We start from the raw sequence: 12,850 nt of genomic DNA on the forward strand, positions 1-12,850 counted from the left end.
AACGTATTGTGTTTTCTTTTATATACGAGGCATGAGCCTTGAACGCTTGTTTAAAATAATGTTTGACAGTTTTATTTTTCAAGTTCCGATATCCTCATAATGTTATAACCCTACACCGTTATTCAGTGACATTCAAGCTTTGAGTCTAATCCACAAAAATAATTAATTAACATTAACATAAACACAAAAATAATAACCCTCTTCGCATCAAATAATAATCGCGCTGTGTAAATACCCGGGTGCGGGCGGGCGATACCGATAGCATGTCCAAACGATGGCATTTTGCTCACGGATAATCCTTGCCAGCTATCCAATGACGCGTACCGCGGTGACCATATCGCGATCGTGATTAAGACTTGACAGTTTCATGATTAGTAAATAGTGATGAGTGTTTGTGATTGGGTGTCACTCAGAAAATGTGTGTTATTTCGTTTGGTTGGTAAAACTATGTATGTTTTGTGGTACGTATGAAAAGTGGGAATCGTTTTAGAGAACAAGAATCAGACAAACAGCTAATTTCTACTCTACTAAGATTTTTTTATCCTCATAACCGGACTAGCCTTTATGTCACTAATGAAAAATGATTTGTAATTAAAATAAATATTATTGTAGCTTACTTCAGGCTACAATAATAATTGAGGAAACCTGGACTATATAGTCTGAAATCACCAACCTGCATTGAGCAAGCATGGTGATTAATGCTCAATCCTTCTCCGTGTGAGAGGAGGCCGCAGCCCAGCAGTGGGACGAGAAAAAGGCTGTAACTGTATCTGTAACTGTAACTTCAGGCTTAGTTATATAAGACCTAGATATACAAGAAAGATGCTAGACTTAATTTGATACGATTAGGTTGACGACATGACTTTTATAAGTTAGTTAATCCCACTGTAATTCACTTACAACTTATTCTTGTCCACTTTTATTACATTAACACATCTTTGGAACTTTGCATCTGGGACGCTAACTAAATTATAGTATTCCTCTATTACACAAATTATTTCCTAACTTAGTTGATTGCTATTATTTTCTTTTAAGTTCATGAATATTTTAAGCCGGCTTTAAACATTAACTATTTAATAAAATGAAACGTTTTTTGCACTTTTCCAGGTCTTAAATTTTTTTGATCGTTTTTTTGTAGGTGATCTATTTAATATTAGTGAAATTGAAAAATACATACATTCCCAGTTAAAAATGTAAGTATATCATAACGTTCTAATTTGCAAAAAATGCTTGCAATAAGCAAAATTATGTCAATGTTATCCAAAAATGCAAATGAAGTGGCATTACTCTTACTAAGGACCCCTGTAAGCTACTATTAGCCTTGGTTAACTCAATGTTGACATCACTCACAGTATATCACTTTGACAACAAAATAAAGCAAAACCTCTGCACTTTGAAACATTTATTCCCGTCCCGTGCAGTCATTTGCTTGTCCTTCAATATTTTGTAGTCACATAGGAAAACCATCGCTCTTTCATCCCGCACCGAGTATCGGCACCGTGATCTATTTGTTGGGCCCGAAACCCAGGCACTTGGAAAATGGTATGTAGTCACGACACATCTTGACGTTTGACTGATGGTGAATCGCGTCGGTTCCTTTCACGCTTCGATTGTAGCGAAACTCGTATACAATTGTAGCTATTTATTGCAGGGCTGGGAAATGATTTGCGGGAATCGGCGTCCGCTTCATCTAGCAGACGAAAGAATTTAACATATGAAATATATTGTGCGAATGTAGTCGCTGGATTTATGGTGGCTTCCTGTTCAATCATCAGGAATGCTGGCATGGATCAAGGTTAAGCTCTTTAGAAAATGTTCTTGGTTTTTTGCCCTTGAACTCATTTTTTTTTTCTTACAGATGTTGAAATAATTTCCTCGCTATAAATAAGCAAGTTGGTGTAGAATTGCACCTCAAGTTGTTCTCCAATAACAGACTAAGCAATATGCTTAGTGTGTTACAATGTATTTCATTAGGGAATTCTCAGAAGTTCAACCGCCCCGGTACGTGATAGGTCGGAATTGAATATCTATGATTGAATAACGCTTTACCATATAGAGAAACTATATCCCACCAAAAACATTAAATGTAAAAAAAAGCCAATCCTCTACGCAATCCCTCCACCGTAAAAAGTTTTGAGATCGCATAGAAGCCAAGTCCTGTTCAACTTTATTTGTAATAATAAATCAATATTTTGTAACTATATCTATAGTTTCGTTCACTTTACAATAATATTGACTTGGCCATGAGCACAATAAACTACAAATATAATACAGCATATCTTGGAGAGGTGAAAGTCAAACATGAAGTTTAATATCACAGAATTAAATACTTTTAGTTTATTCAATTGTTACTAAATGACCGACAGTCAGTATCATCCAACATCAATGAACTGCACATGTACTATGGCGCATGTTTAGTCCATGGTGATCTCAAATTCCAATCAGTCCAATCGTAAAATCATGTCCATATAGAATTTATCAATTCAATGGTATTTACACATTATTTCAAGGAGCGGCTTTTAACTTGTGCTCATGGCCAAGACAATATTATTGTAATGTGAACAAAACTATTGATATAGTCACAAAATATTGATTTATTATTACAAATAAAGTTGAACAGGACTTGGCTTCTATGCGATCTGAAAACTTTTTACGGTGGAGGGATTGCGTAGAGGATTGGCTTTTTTTTACATTTAATGTTTTTGGTGGGATCTAATTTATTTTTTGTAGGTCTCTTTCTTCTCTAAGTATTTAACAAATTAAATTAACTTACATGCAACTAACTAAATATGTACACCGAAAGTAGCACGTAAACAACATTTTTTAAAAATAAACTAAAAAATTTCGAAATTGTCGAATTTTTGAATCGAATATCTTTTAGAATAAAAGAGATTTATTTCAGAGGTAGATGGCGCTATCACATGAATTTTTTTTTTTAAGTACTACTTATACTATGCTATGTAACGAAACCATAGCGCGATTTAGACCAGGACAACGCCATCTATCGAGCGAGCATGCAGTATTTATCGCACTGCATTAATATGAAAGATTTTATCATTATTCATTTCATTTTAACCTAGCTTTTTTATTCATATGTATGTATATTTAATACATAATAACAATATACCACACTACGTAACAATAAAACAAATACATTTTGTACATAAATAAATAACAAAGTTATCAATGCAGTCAAAATTCATACACAATGTTCTTGAAAAACCGCAAATATAAATTTGTTTCCGATTTTTTTATTAAAATTTTAAGGTTTTTATAATTTTCCCTTTATATGTAGCTGATAACCTGTGTTGGTGCCAAATTTGAAGGTTCTCAGTTTGCTAGAAGTACCTTAGACTTTTGATGATCGGTCAGTGAGTCAGTGACAAAATCGTGTAACTTCGATCGCTCATAACTCGTAAACTATTTATTCAAATGTCTTGTAATTTTGAGACTGAGCTTGTTCTAATAGTTACTCTTGGTCATCGAAAACCTAAACCCCTAGCTTTGTTCACATGGAAGATACAGGGGGCTGAAATAGCCGCGAAACGTTTCGAGAAAAGATGGTACGGCCGTGCCCGCTTTGCTCGAGTCTTGGCTGGGGCACTGCCGTGCCCTCAGATGTTAGATCTCAATAAAATATAAATTATATCGAGTTGACGACTTGGTATTTACTGTATTTTTTAAAGTTCTATTTTGAATTGGTGGTTTCTATTTTCTATAAATGTTGATTCCGTAATTTATCATCAGATTCAATTTATTTTGTATATTTCCAAAAAAATGAAATCATAATTTTAAAATGGCTTTATTTTTAATTCATAAAATGATTTCTTGGTACCCCTTACCAAACCAGTGCAGAACAATGGCATTTAAAATTAAAATATTAATTTCAATTTGCAGAATAACAAGGGAAGTCCCTACTAATAATGTCATTTTAATCCGGCACCGTAAATACGAGCACGTGGAAATTCATCCATCCATAATTTGTATTGACACAAGTTGATTGAAATTGATTGAATGCGGCTCCAGTACGGTTGCATATTTGTATGAGTTTTGCGGTTTCCCCTTTTCGGACGACAACTGTTAGTGAAATCAGTATTGCTTTTGAGAGATATTGCAGTCGCTGATGCGTGAAGAGTACTTGTATGGAAAGCCGTTTTTATTTGTTACCGAGGAAATCAAAATTGTGTAATATTGTTCTTGTATGTGGCTACCAAATAAATGAATTCCAGTTCGTAGAAATTTTAATTAATTCATACATATTGTTTACTATACATGTTTTCATATTTATTTTGCAATAAAAACAATCGCGTCATTTTTTGGAACACGTACACATTACATATAATACATATTTGGGTACACACATGCGTTATGAAAACTAATTTTCAGCGAATAAACTTCCTTTTAAAATCCTACATCACTTTACAACTTACGCTAAAGATGATGTAAAATTAGTCAAATAAAAATCTTGTGAAATTCTGACAGACCCACCTCAACAGGTTAAAACCAATTTAGCGTCATAAAGATTGGACGTTCCAACAAGCGGATCATTTTCTGCTCCATCATTCTGAAGCATCAAAGGCTCTCAAATTAAGCTCGGCGGGAACATAAGTGCCTACTTTGGCACGAAGAAGTTTTAATATTTTTCAACGATCCGATAACTAGGCAATGACGACGACCAGGGATTGGATAAACATTTGAAAAAAAATACAATTTCAAGTTGTGATTTATGTCAACAAACTCGGTAAATAACTACGAAGACAAACTTTATACCGTTAATAGCGAAGACTTAATTAAACTAATCAGGTTGCAGACAGCACACATTGTAAAAACAAAGTGTCACTGATCCGACGAGCCAAGAATGTTAATACAATGCAAGAACAAAGTAGCAAACAGCACCAGACAGAATAGGTTTTCAAAAACACGATACTGTGAAAAACAAAACGGCCAAACACGATTGAGAGCACAAAGCGAATCACACGTCGCTTCACAAGGACCGAACGAGAAAAGATAAACTTTATATGAGACAAGTCAATCTCAGACGCCCAAATATGTATAATAAGTTGAAGATACGGTATACTGAACATCAGCAATAAATCTACTTGTATAATCCGCATAAATAACCAGATGTTCTTAATAAATCGCGTTTGATATTTCTGTGTATACGATATTCTGTAATAGGGGCTAGTAAAGGGAAAAGAAAAACAAAATTTGCTTGGCCCAAGAGTGATGGACAAATTTCCTGGTAAACGGCTTCTTCCGCGCCGGGACTATTTGTCTGAATTTGAATCGCATTTGTTTTCAGGGAAATTTGTCTCCTAAGCTTCGGGAGTATATCCTGGGACGGTTGCGGTACTTCGTCTCTTTTAATTGAATAAAGACCTCTTTATTCGTTCCTTATTGTGTAATTATCTACATACACTGTATCCGCATCTCCGCGAGACGCTCCGACTTGATTTTATTTTTCCCATAAAGCTTTACTGTAAAATCACAGTGTAGGAAGTCAGTGTTTACTTTCTAATTTTCCGGTTGTCTTCACGAGGTCTGAAGGCAGACGGGGCGATGCCTGGCATGTTATATGTGACAGGAGTATTACAAAGCCCTGCTGATAGATGGTATTTGTTTGAACGCGGGAAACATAATGCAGATTACTATACCTTTTGTTCTACACCCTGTTCTTATTAGGTAAGCAAGTACTTAAATTAGTAAGAGAATTTCCTCAAGTTTATCTTAACGACTCGCTGATCCTATAATGGGTCATATAAATTGCTTATTATCGGTACGAGTGGTCATTAAGAGGAGATACCAAATCCTCGATTTATTGGTGGAATAGCAGTTGATATTACGGTTCATAGATTCATGGTACCTAAATAGATTCACATATGTACTTAATTTTTATTATACTTCATTATACCAGCAGTCAAGTATACCTATACTCAAAATTTCTCCTACAGTATCTCTTGAAATTGTGATCCGTAAATAATGTAAATATTATATTTTTTGTCAGTTAATTGAACGTCAAGGCGATCTCTTCAATAAACTGTTCTTCAATTAAAATCAAGGGTTTAAAAAAAACTTGAACGGGTCCATTCGGAAATAAATTACTGCAGAGAAAAGGATTACTCGCCAATTTTAGATGTCTTTCAAAAAGCTCGGATAGCGCGAAGCGATGATTAAGTTCCAAAAGTTTGCCTAATTTCTTGAATTTATTATCATTTTATTCTTTTACAGACTCTTTACTGTGTTCAATGAGTATGAAAATGTTTGAATCGTAATAATCAGAGTACTTCCACGAATTCGAAATAAGAGGCACTAAGAGAAATATTTCAAGGGGCTCTGGGTGGAATTATGTTTATTAGGTGTTTCATAATATTTAAAGTAGGTACCGGCCTCTGATCAAATATTTCTTAATCATTCTACTTATTTTTTCCGCATTGTAATACACGATCAATATACACGATGCATACACAGCTACCCTCATACTGGCACTCATGTAACGAAGCGTAACAAGTTTAAAAATGAAAATAAAATCAAGAAAACTTGCTTTGCTTCGAGCAACTTATAAAAGCCAACGAGAACTATTACAATCTTCAAACGGAACGCACGCAAGCGTATTCTCATAAGCAGTGCAAAGTAAACAATATTATACATGTTATTAAAAGTAAAATAAACATCGTTTTATTATAAGTTTTTTTTTTCGTTTAATGTTTAATAATAGACGATCTCATTTAATAGATAAAATAGTAACTCTTAAATAAGGAAGTGATTTCCAGAATTATTATTCTCATTCCGCAATAGAGAACTTTTAACAAGAAAACTTTTCAATGTTCTTCGGCAACAATGTTCCCGGGAAGTTATTGTCGGTACCAGGGAATAAATTTTGATCACTCTATTAAATCGATCAGAAGACACCGTTTAAGAAGGTATTTCACCTGTTATCTACCTGGTGTTTAATTCTTTAAATACCTATTATGTTAGTTACATAGCTATATTATATTAGTTAAATGATTTGTTCTAATGACCTTCTGAAGCATAGATATGCGGGTCTACAACTTTTTCAGTTTTGAACCTGAGAATATCAATGTGATTTTTTTAAAGTCGCAATTACTTATTTATTTTCTTTGTTTATGTTTAGTAAAGCTGATAAGTAGGTATGAATGGTAATGGGAAAACGGGACTAATCAAAACAAAAAAAAGTGATAATAAAAATACCCTTTTCTTCATTTAAGTTTGAAAGATAACTTTGTTCAGAGCAGACTAAACAAAACCTACATAATCTTTTGCGTTAGAACGATTTTTACATCAGCATTATCTACTACTACATTACATACCTACACAGAAGTTCTGCAGTTCTACCTACAAGAAAACTTTATTCGGAAAATCGAAGCTACTTAAGTCGTTTCAACTATACGTGACCTAAAATTGTGCACAATTAGATATACAGAATTCATTGGAACTACCAGCACAGAACATCGTAAGGTGCAAAGTTGGTCAATATAACTTAGCCTGCGTGCACACTGCAGATTATTTAGTCGGCCCTGGTAGGAAAACAATTATTTACCAAAGAAGATAATAAATAAAATAATTGTTTTCTTACCAATAAGTAAAAAATAAATAATAATAAATTCGTGATTTCAATCACTTTTAGTGGGTTAAATACCGCACAAATACCTAATGGTTGTTACATGTGTAGTTTATCTTCATACTGATTTATAAGTGAAAATGAACTATCGGCTGACTAAATGTTTGTAGTGTGCGCGCGCTCTTAGTTGTGACTTCCTTTGTTTCGTTTGGCTTGTTTTAGTGAGAATTTCCGAATGTAGGTAAATTGCAAAGTTGCTCTGCGGTACCGAATGATATAGGTGTACGTTTGATAGTCATAAAACAAACTACATTTGCTGAACTCTGGAGGTAAACTTATGAGGGCTGGATGCGATGTAGGCTAGGTAAACATGTATATTTGAAATATATAGAAGTAATTTATTTTATTATTTGTTGATAGTCCATACTTACCTACCAGATGAAAGGAAGTAGGCTACTATGTTTGAAAAACACTGTAAAACTTAGACTTGATAGTTCGAATACTTAATAACCTACTAGGTATGTACTTAAAACCCTCTGATGTAAAGAGCCTTTCTGTACTAAGATTTTTAAAAAGCTGCTAAAGAGTTGTATTGTACAAGATCTTGAATAAAATGTAATTAAGCTATTCCTATCCATCTCCTTATATTCAAATCCACACACACATGTACCCACAGTTTAAATTATAATATTACTAGAGGTAATAATGCCAATATATTGGGTCACAATTACAGATAACAAATACCTGCGTGTATTGTGTCTACGGATCTTTATCAAGAGAACAGTTAATTAGGTGATCCATAACTGGTATAAGTCGGTAAATGAACGGCGACCTTTGTTAACAATTCCCGAATGGTATAGTAGTAAATACGTTGATCAATTTTCATAACTCTTTGATATAATTGAAGAGTGTTTTAACAAATCATAGCTTTTTAAATTGCATTTTGTTTATTTTTGTGAATTAGTAAATTTTTAGTTTTGTGTGGTGGTCTTCTCGTAACCTACTTGAGAAACAGGATCGACGACATTTCACCTCCTTTAAAGATTCTAGAGACCTTTTCTTACCGATTCTTTCCCCCCTGAAAATCCATCTCGATACATTTAAGTGCACACAAAGAGGGATCTGTTTACAAAAGACAGTGGACATTGACGAAACACGGTGTTCCACTATCGAAAACCCGGCCGACGCCACAAGACGTCGGCTTGCTAGCAGCCACTAGGAAATGACTAGGAAATTGCCCCATTATGCTTGCAAGTCGTGAGCTGCATTCGAATTACTTCTTCGCTTGTAATTTTGCATAGAATGAACGACGATTGTGCTTAAAAGCATCTACGCACGATGGAGAGAAGACATAATGGTATGCAATTGCGGATTATGACAGTATTTTAGTTTGTAGATACGTAAAAGGATTTTTATGTGTGATATTTGTATTCTGGGCGTTTGCATTGCATCGTATTGCCAAGCTTTTATTAAATTCTTCAAGTTTCATTTAAGGTTATAATGATGAAAGTTTACACATGAAAAATTAAGCCTGCACAGGACCACATCAATATTTTGACCAAGATAAACGAAACTCCAACTAAATATAATTTCACAGCTGCCGTTTCACCACAAAATTCTCACTCATTCAAGATCAACTGACAAAATTTAAATCATAATATCCGCCCGCAAAACCCGTTCAATAGCGATATTAATCCGCTTTCAATACCATTTTAAAGCCAAAACTTTATTGAACAATAATACGGTGATATTATTACTCATTGATTTTTAATTAAAACACCATGAAAAAGTGTATCGGCTGTATGGTGGACGTATCGCTGCCGATGCCGTGAACTTTAAATTTTGCGTTATATCTGCTTATAGGGTTGGAACAAGCATGATGTTTGGATAGTTTATTTTGAATTTCATACCTACATCGTTTGCAACATAATCAATGAATCTTGAATTTGAGTGATGCTCCGAATATTTTATTCTATGTTCTAAGTTTCTAACTTTTATTTATGGGTACAATAATAAAGAAATAAATAAAGAATTGAATAATAATAATCATTATACGTATGTGTAAATATGTATGATAATTAAATTTTCCTTTAGTTTTCTCACACTAAGTGTCTACAACGATTCATAGCGTGAGCTTCCTCTTAGATCTCTTCTAATGATGCCATATTTTATTTTTCGCTTTGCTCCATGTCACAGAAGTCATGAATAGTTTTTTGTGTGGCAACCCTATTTGACGCGAATGGTATAAAATCGTGCAGGTTCATTCGGCTCCCGCATCCATACCTACTCATGTTGCAACTGTGCAAATTACATCGTTTAATGAGACTCACATGTGACTACCAAGTTATATAATGTTTTATCAACAGGCAGAAAATTTCCGATCCCAATATACCAGTGCACTGATTTTATACGGAATAAAAATAAATATTTATATAACTCTCCATGGTAAACACTGATTCTCGCTTGAGGCCTATCCGCACGGGCTGCGGGTTGTTCGAGGGCTGCGGGTTGTTCGAAAGAGATACCGCGGCCCTGGTACATAAAAGGCCTAGGACGGAACACGACGGTTTTTAGTCAGTAAGAGTCTGTCACTCCCTCACCGCTGCTAACTCACAGCGGGAGGGGTCATTTGATGATTTTTGACGTCGGAAAAAAAAGGCCTATCCGCACATAATTAAGAAACAAAATCTCGTTGGCTACGCATTTGTAGCTACAACGTAGGCCACTTCAGTTTATTCGTAGTTTGACGTAGCATTGGCGACAGCATTGTGATAATCAAGACTGCATATTTTGTTTAAAAAATATCAATTGAAACTAAACTCTTCCACGATTTGCTTGGGAGTTCTTGACAATTTTTTTTTGTAGTCAGATCTAAATGTACAAATATGACACAAAAGTTTCCTTATTTGTTGTTAAGCTAGGCGGATATAAAAGACATAAAATCTTATCGCTATTTGAGAAGATCAAACGTCCATTAACTTTGCCAACAATTTAATTATCACAATTTGATTAATATTTTAGAGTACACCCAATATACAGTGAATTAGTAATTGAGAGTTGTTTCTATAAATAGGCTTCAGAACAGTCGATTAAAATATGAATAATAATTACATCGTAGGTCCTTGAGAAATTCAGACGCTCATCAAGTAAATAGGTTCTGTCAGTAAAACTAATCAAGCAGAAATCAGTTCTTTCATTAATTTTAATTAAATTCCTTTACAATTTTCATTTAAAACTATGGACTTCAATTAATGGATCCTTTTCGATTTTTCCTCCTTCCTAGCGATATAATTGGCTGACTGTGTTTTTCTAAATACCTACGCAGACTTTTTTGTTCCTAAAAACTAATGATCTGTATACAACTATGGAAATAAACTTAACGATGTTCCAATTTCTTTTTATGAGAGCAATCATGCGTAAAAATAAACAGTACTCTCAAACAAGTATCAGAACTCCACCTACTTATAAAGTTACGCCAATAACGCAATCAAAGAAGCACGAACTAAACGATCCTCTCTTTGCTTTCAAAAAGAATGCGACCTCTTTCGCTCGTTTTATTCATAATCGCGATCTAAAAGCGAATGTAATAACTGGCTGTTACTAGCCAATAATACACTGGAATCGAGGGGTACGCACGAACAAAGAGCGGGACTAACCCGACATAGCCCGCACTAGGGGGTTAAGTGTGCTACAGCACTAATCGCCTACAAGTGGCTCTTTAGAAGATTCCAAGGGTTCTTTCGACGGATCACTATTGCCAGAGAAACACGTCCCGATGTTAGATAATGAATTTTCCCTAATTGGATTAGCGTATTGAGACCAAGTGGTGCTACAACAAACGTTTGGTTCGTAATCTAGAATGCATATAATTTCGGATTTTCGGCTTGTGGGTCTAATTAGGGTTTAGCGTATATAGTAGCTACGGAACGATGTAGGGTATTGTGGCTCTTTTAATGTTGTATTTAAATTGATTACTCCATTGGGTCTTCTTAAATGAGCGTGGAAAATATTTTAAACAAATCCATTTTAAATGTAACATTAGGTACTCTTAAAACAAACATTTTATTGTTATAAATATGTTAGGTATTTGTTAATTAATTTATCGTAGTAAGAAACTGGGCATTGTTGTTATTTAGAGTCAACTTAGCACAGAAAGCGAGATTAATATTGCAGTAAAAAAATAAAACAGTTTTCTCATTAAAAAGTGTCTAGGACGTAGAGGTGAAACTAAAATGGAACTTTACTGTTACGTGCATATTTTCACGAAACTAAAAACCATTTTTGGTTGGCTACATCAGTGTTTCTGTGCAAAGAACCGTGAACGGTCTATTAGCATACACATATGAATATTCACCACACCAAACACAAACGCCATTAAGTCGTTTAAAAAGTCGCCTGTCTTTTCTGCGTAGATAAAAATGAGATAAAAATAAAAAATATCAACAAAAATCGTGCCAGCAAAAAATGTCTCTTATTACATACAACTAAGGGTGGTTTTTCTTTGTACTTTTGTAACGATGTGTTCTTAAATACGTCTTTGAACTTTGAATAATAATAGGCGAAAAATTTTCATACGTTTGAAGTGTTTCTTTGAAACCGTGGCTTTCGTATGAAGAAATTAAATGAATTTTCGTATTATGTTTCGCTACAACACCGGTGTCATTTGTCACGTATATGAAAAGAAAAAGATCCTTAATTTCTTAAAAAAAAAACATCAAAGCTATCTTTTTTATATTTTAACTGTTTGAATGAAGTCGGGTGTAATGAATAAGATTATGTTTTCTATATATTTATTTTATTAATTCAAAGTATCAATGGGAGTTTCGTGACGAGAATATTTTAGCGAGAACCCCCCTTTATGTTCGAATATAATTGGACCTATACAAACAGTTCCTAATTCATAAATACCATGTTTATCTTCAAATGCACGCCCATGCATATTTGAAGAGTGGGCGAAAGATTTGCATTTTCTTTTGCACGTATTAATAAGGCCGTATTTGACTAGATACCGACGATGCTACGTATATGTCTCAGTCAATTTAAAAAAATATTATTTTGTTTCATTTAAATTAATAAACTATGAGACTGTACGTGGCTTACACTTTTGCACTGAAACGATGTGTCTTGAATCTGCTTTGTGTTTAATAATAATACATTAAAAGACAGCTTGATTTACTTCATTATGTTATTAAAACAATGGGCCATCTTAATAAATTATTTCCACATCAATGAATCATAAAACACAAATCATAAACACCACCCTAACCATAC

This window comes from Helicoverpa zea, chromosome 11 (genome assembly GCF_022581195.2).
Source record: "Helicoverpa zea isolate HzStark_Cry1AcR chromosome 11, ilHelZeax1.1, whole genome shotgun sequence".
NCBI classification, from domain to species: Eukaryota; Metazoa; Arthropoda; class Insecta; order Lepidoptera; family Noctuidae; genus Helicoverpa; species Helicoverpa zea.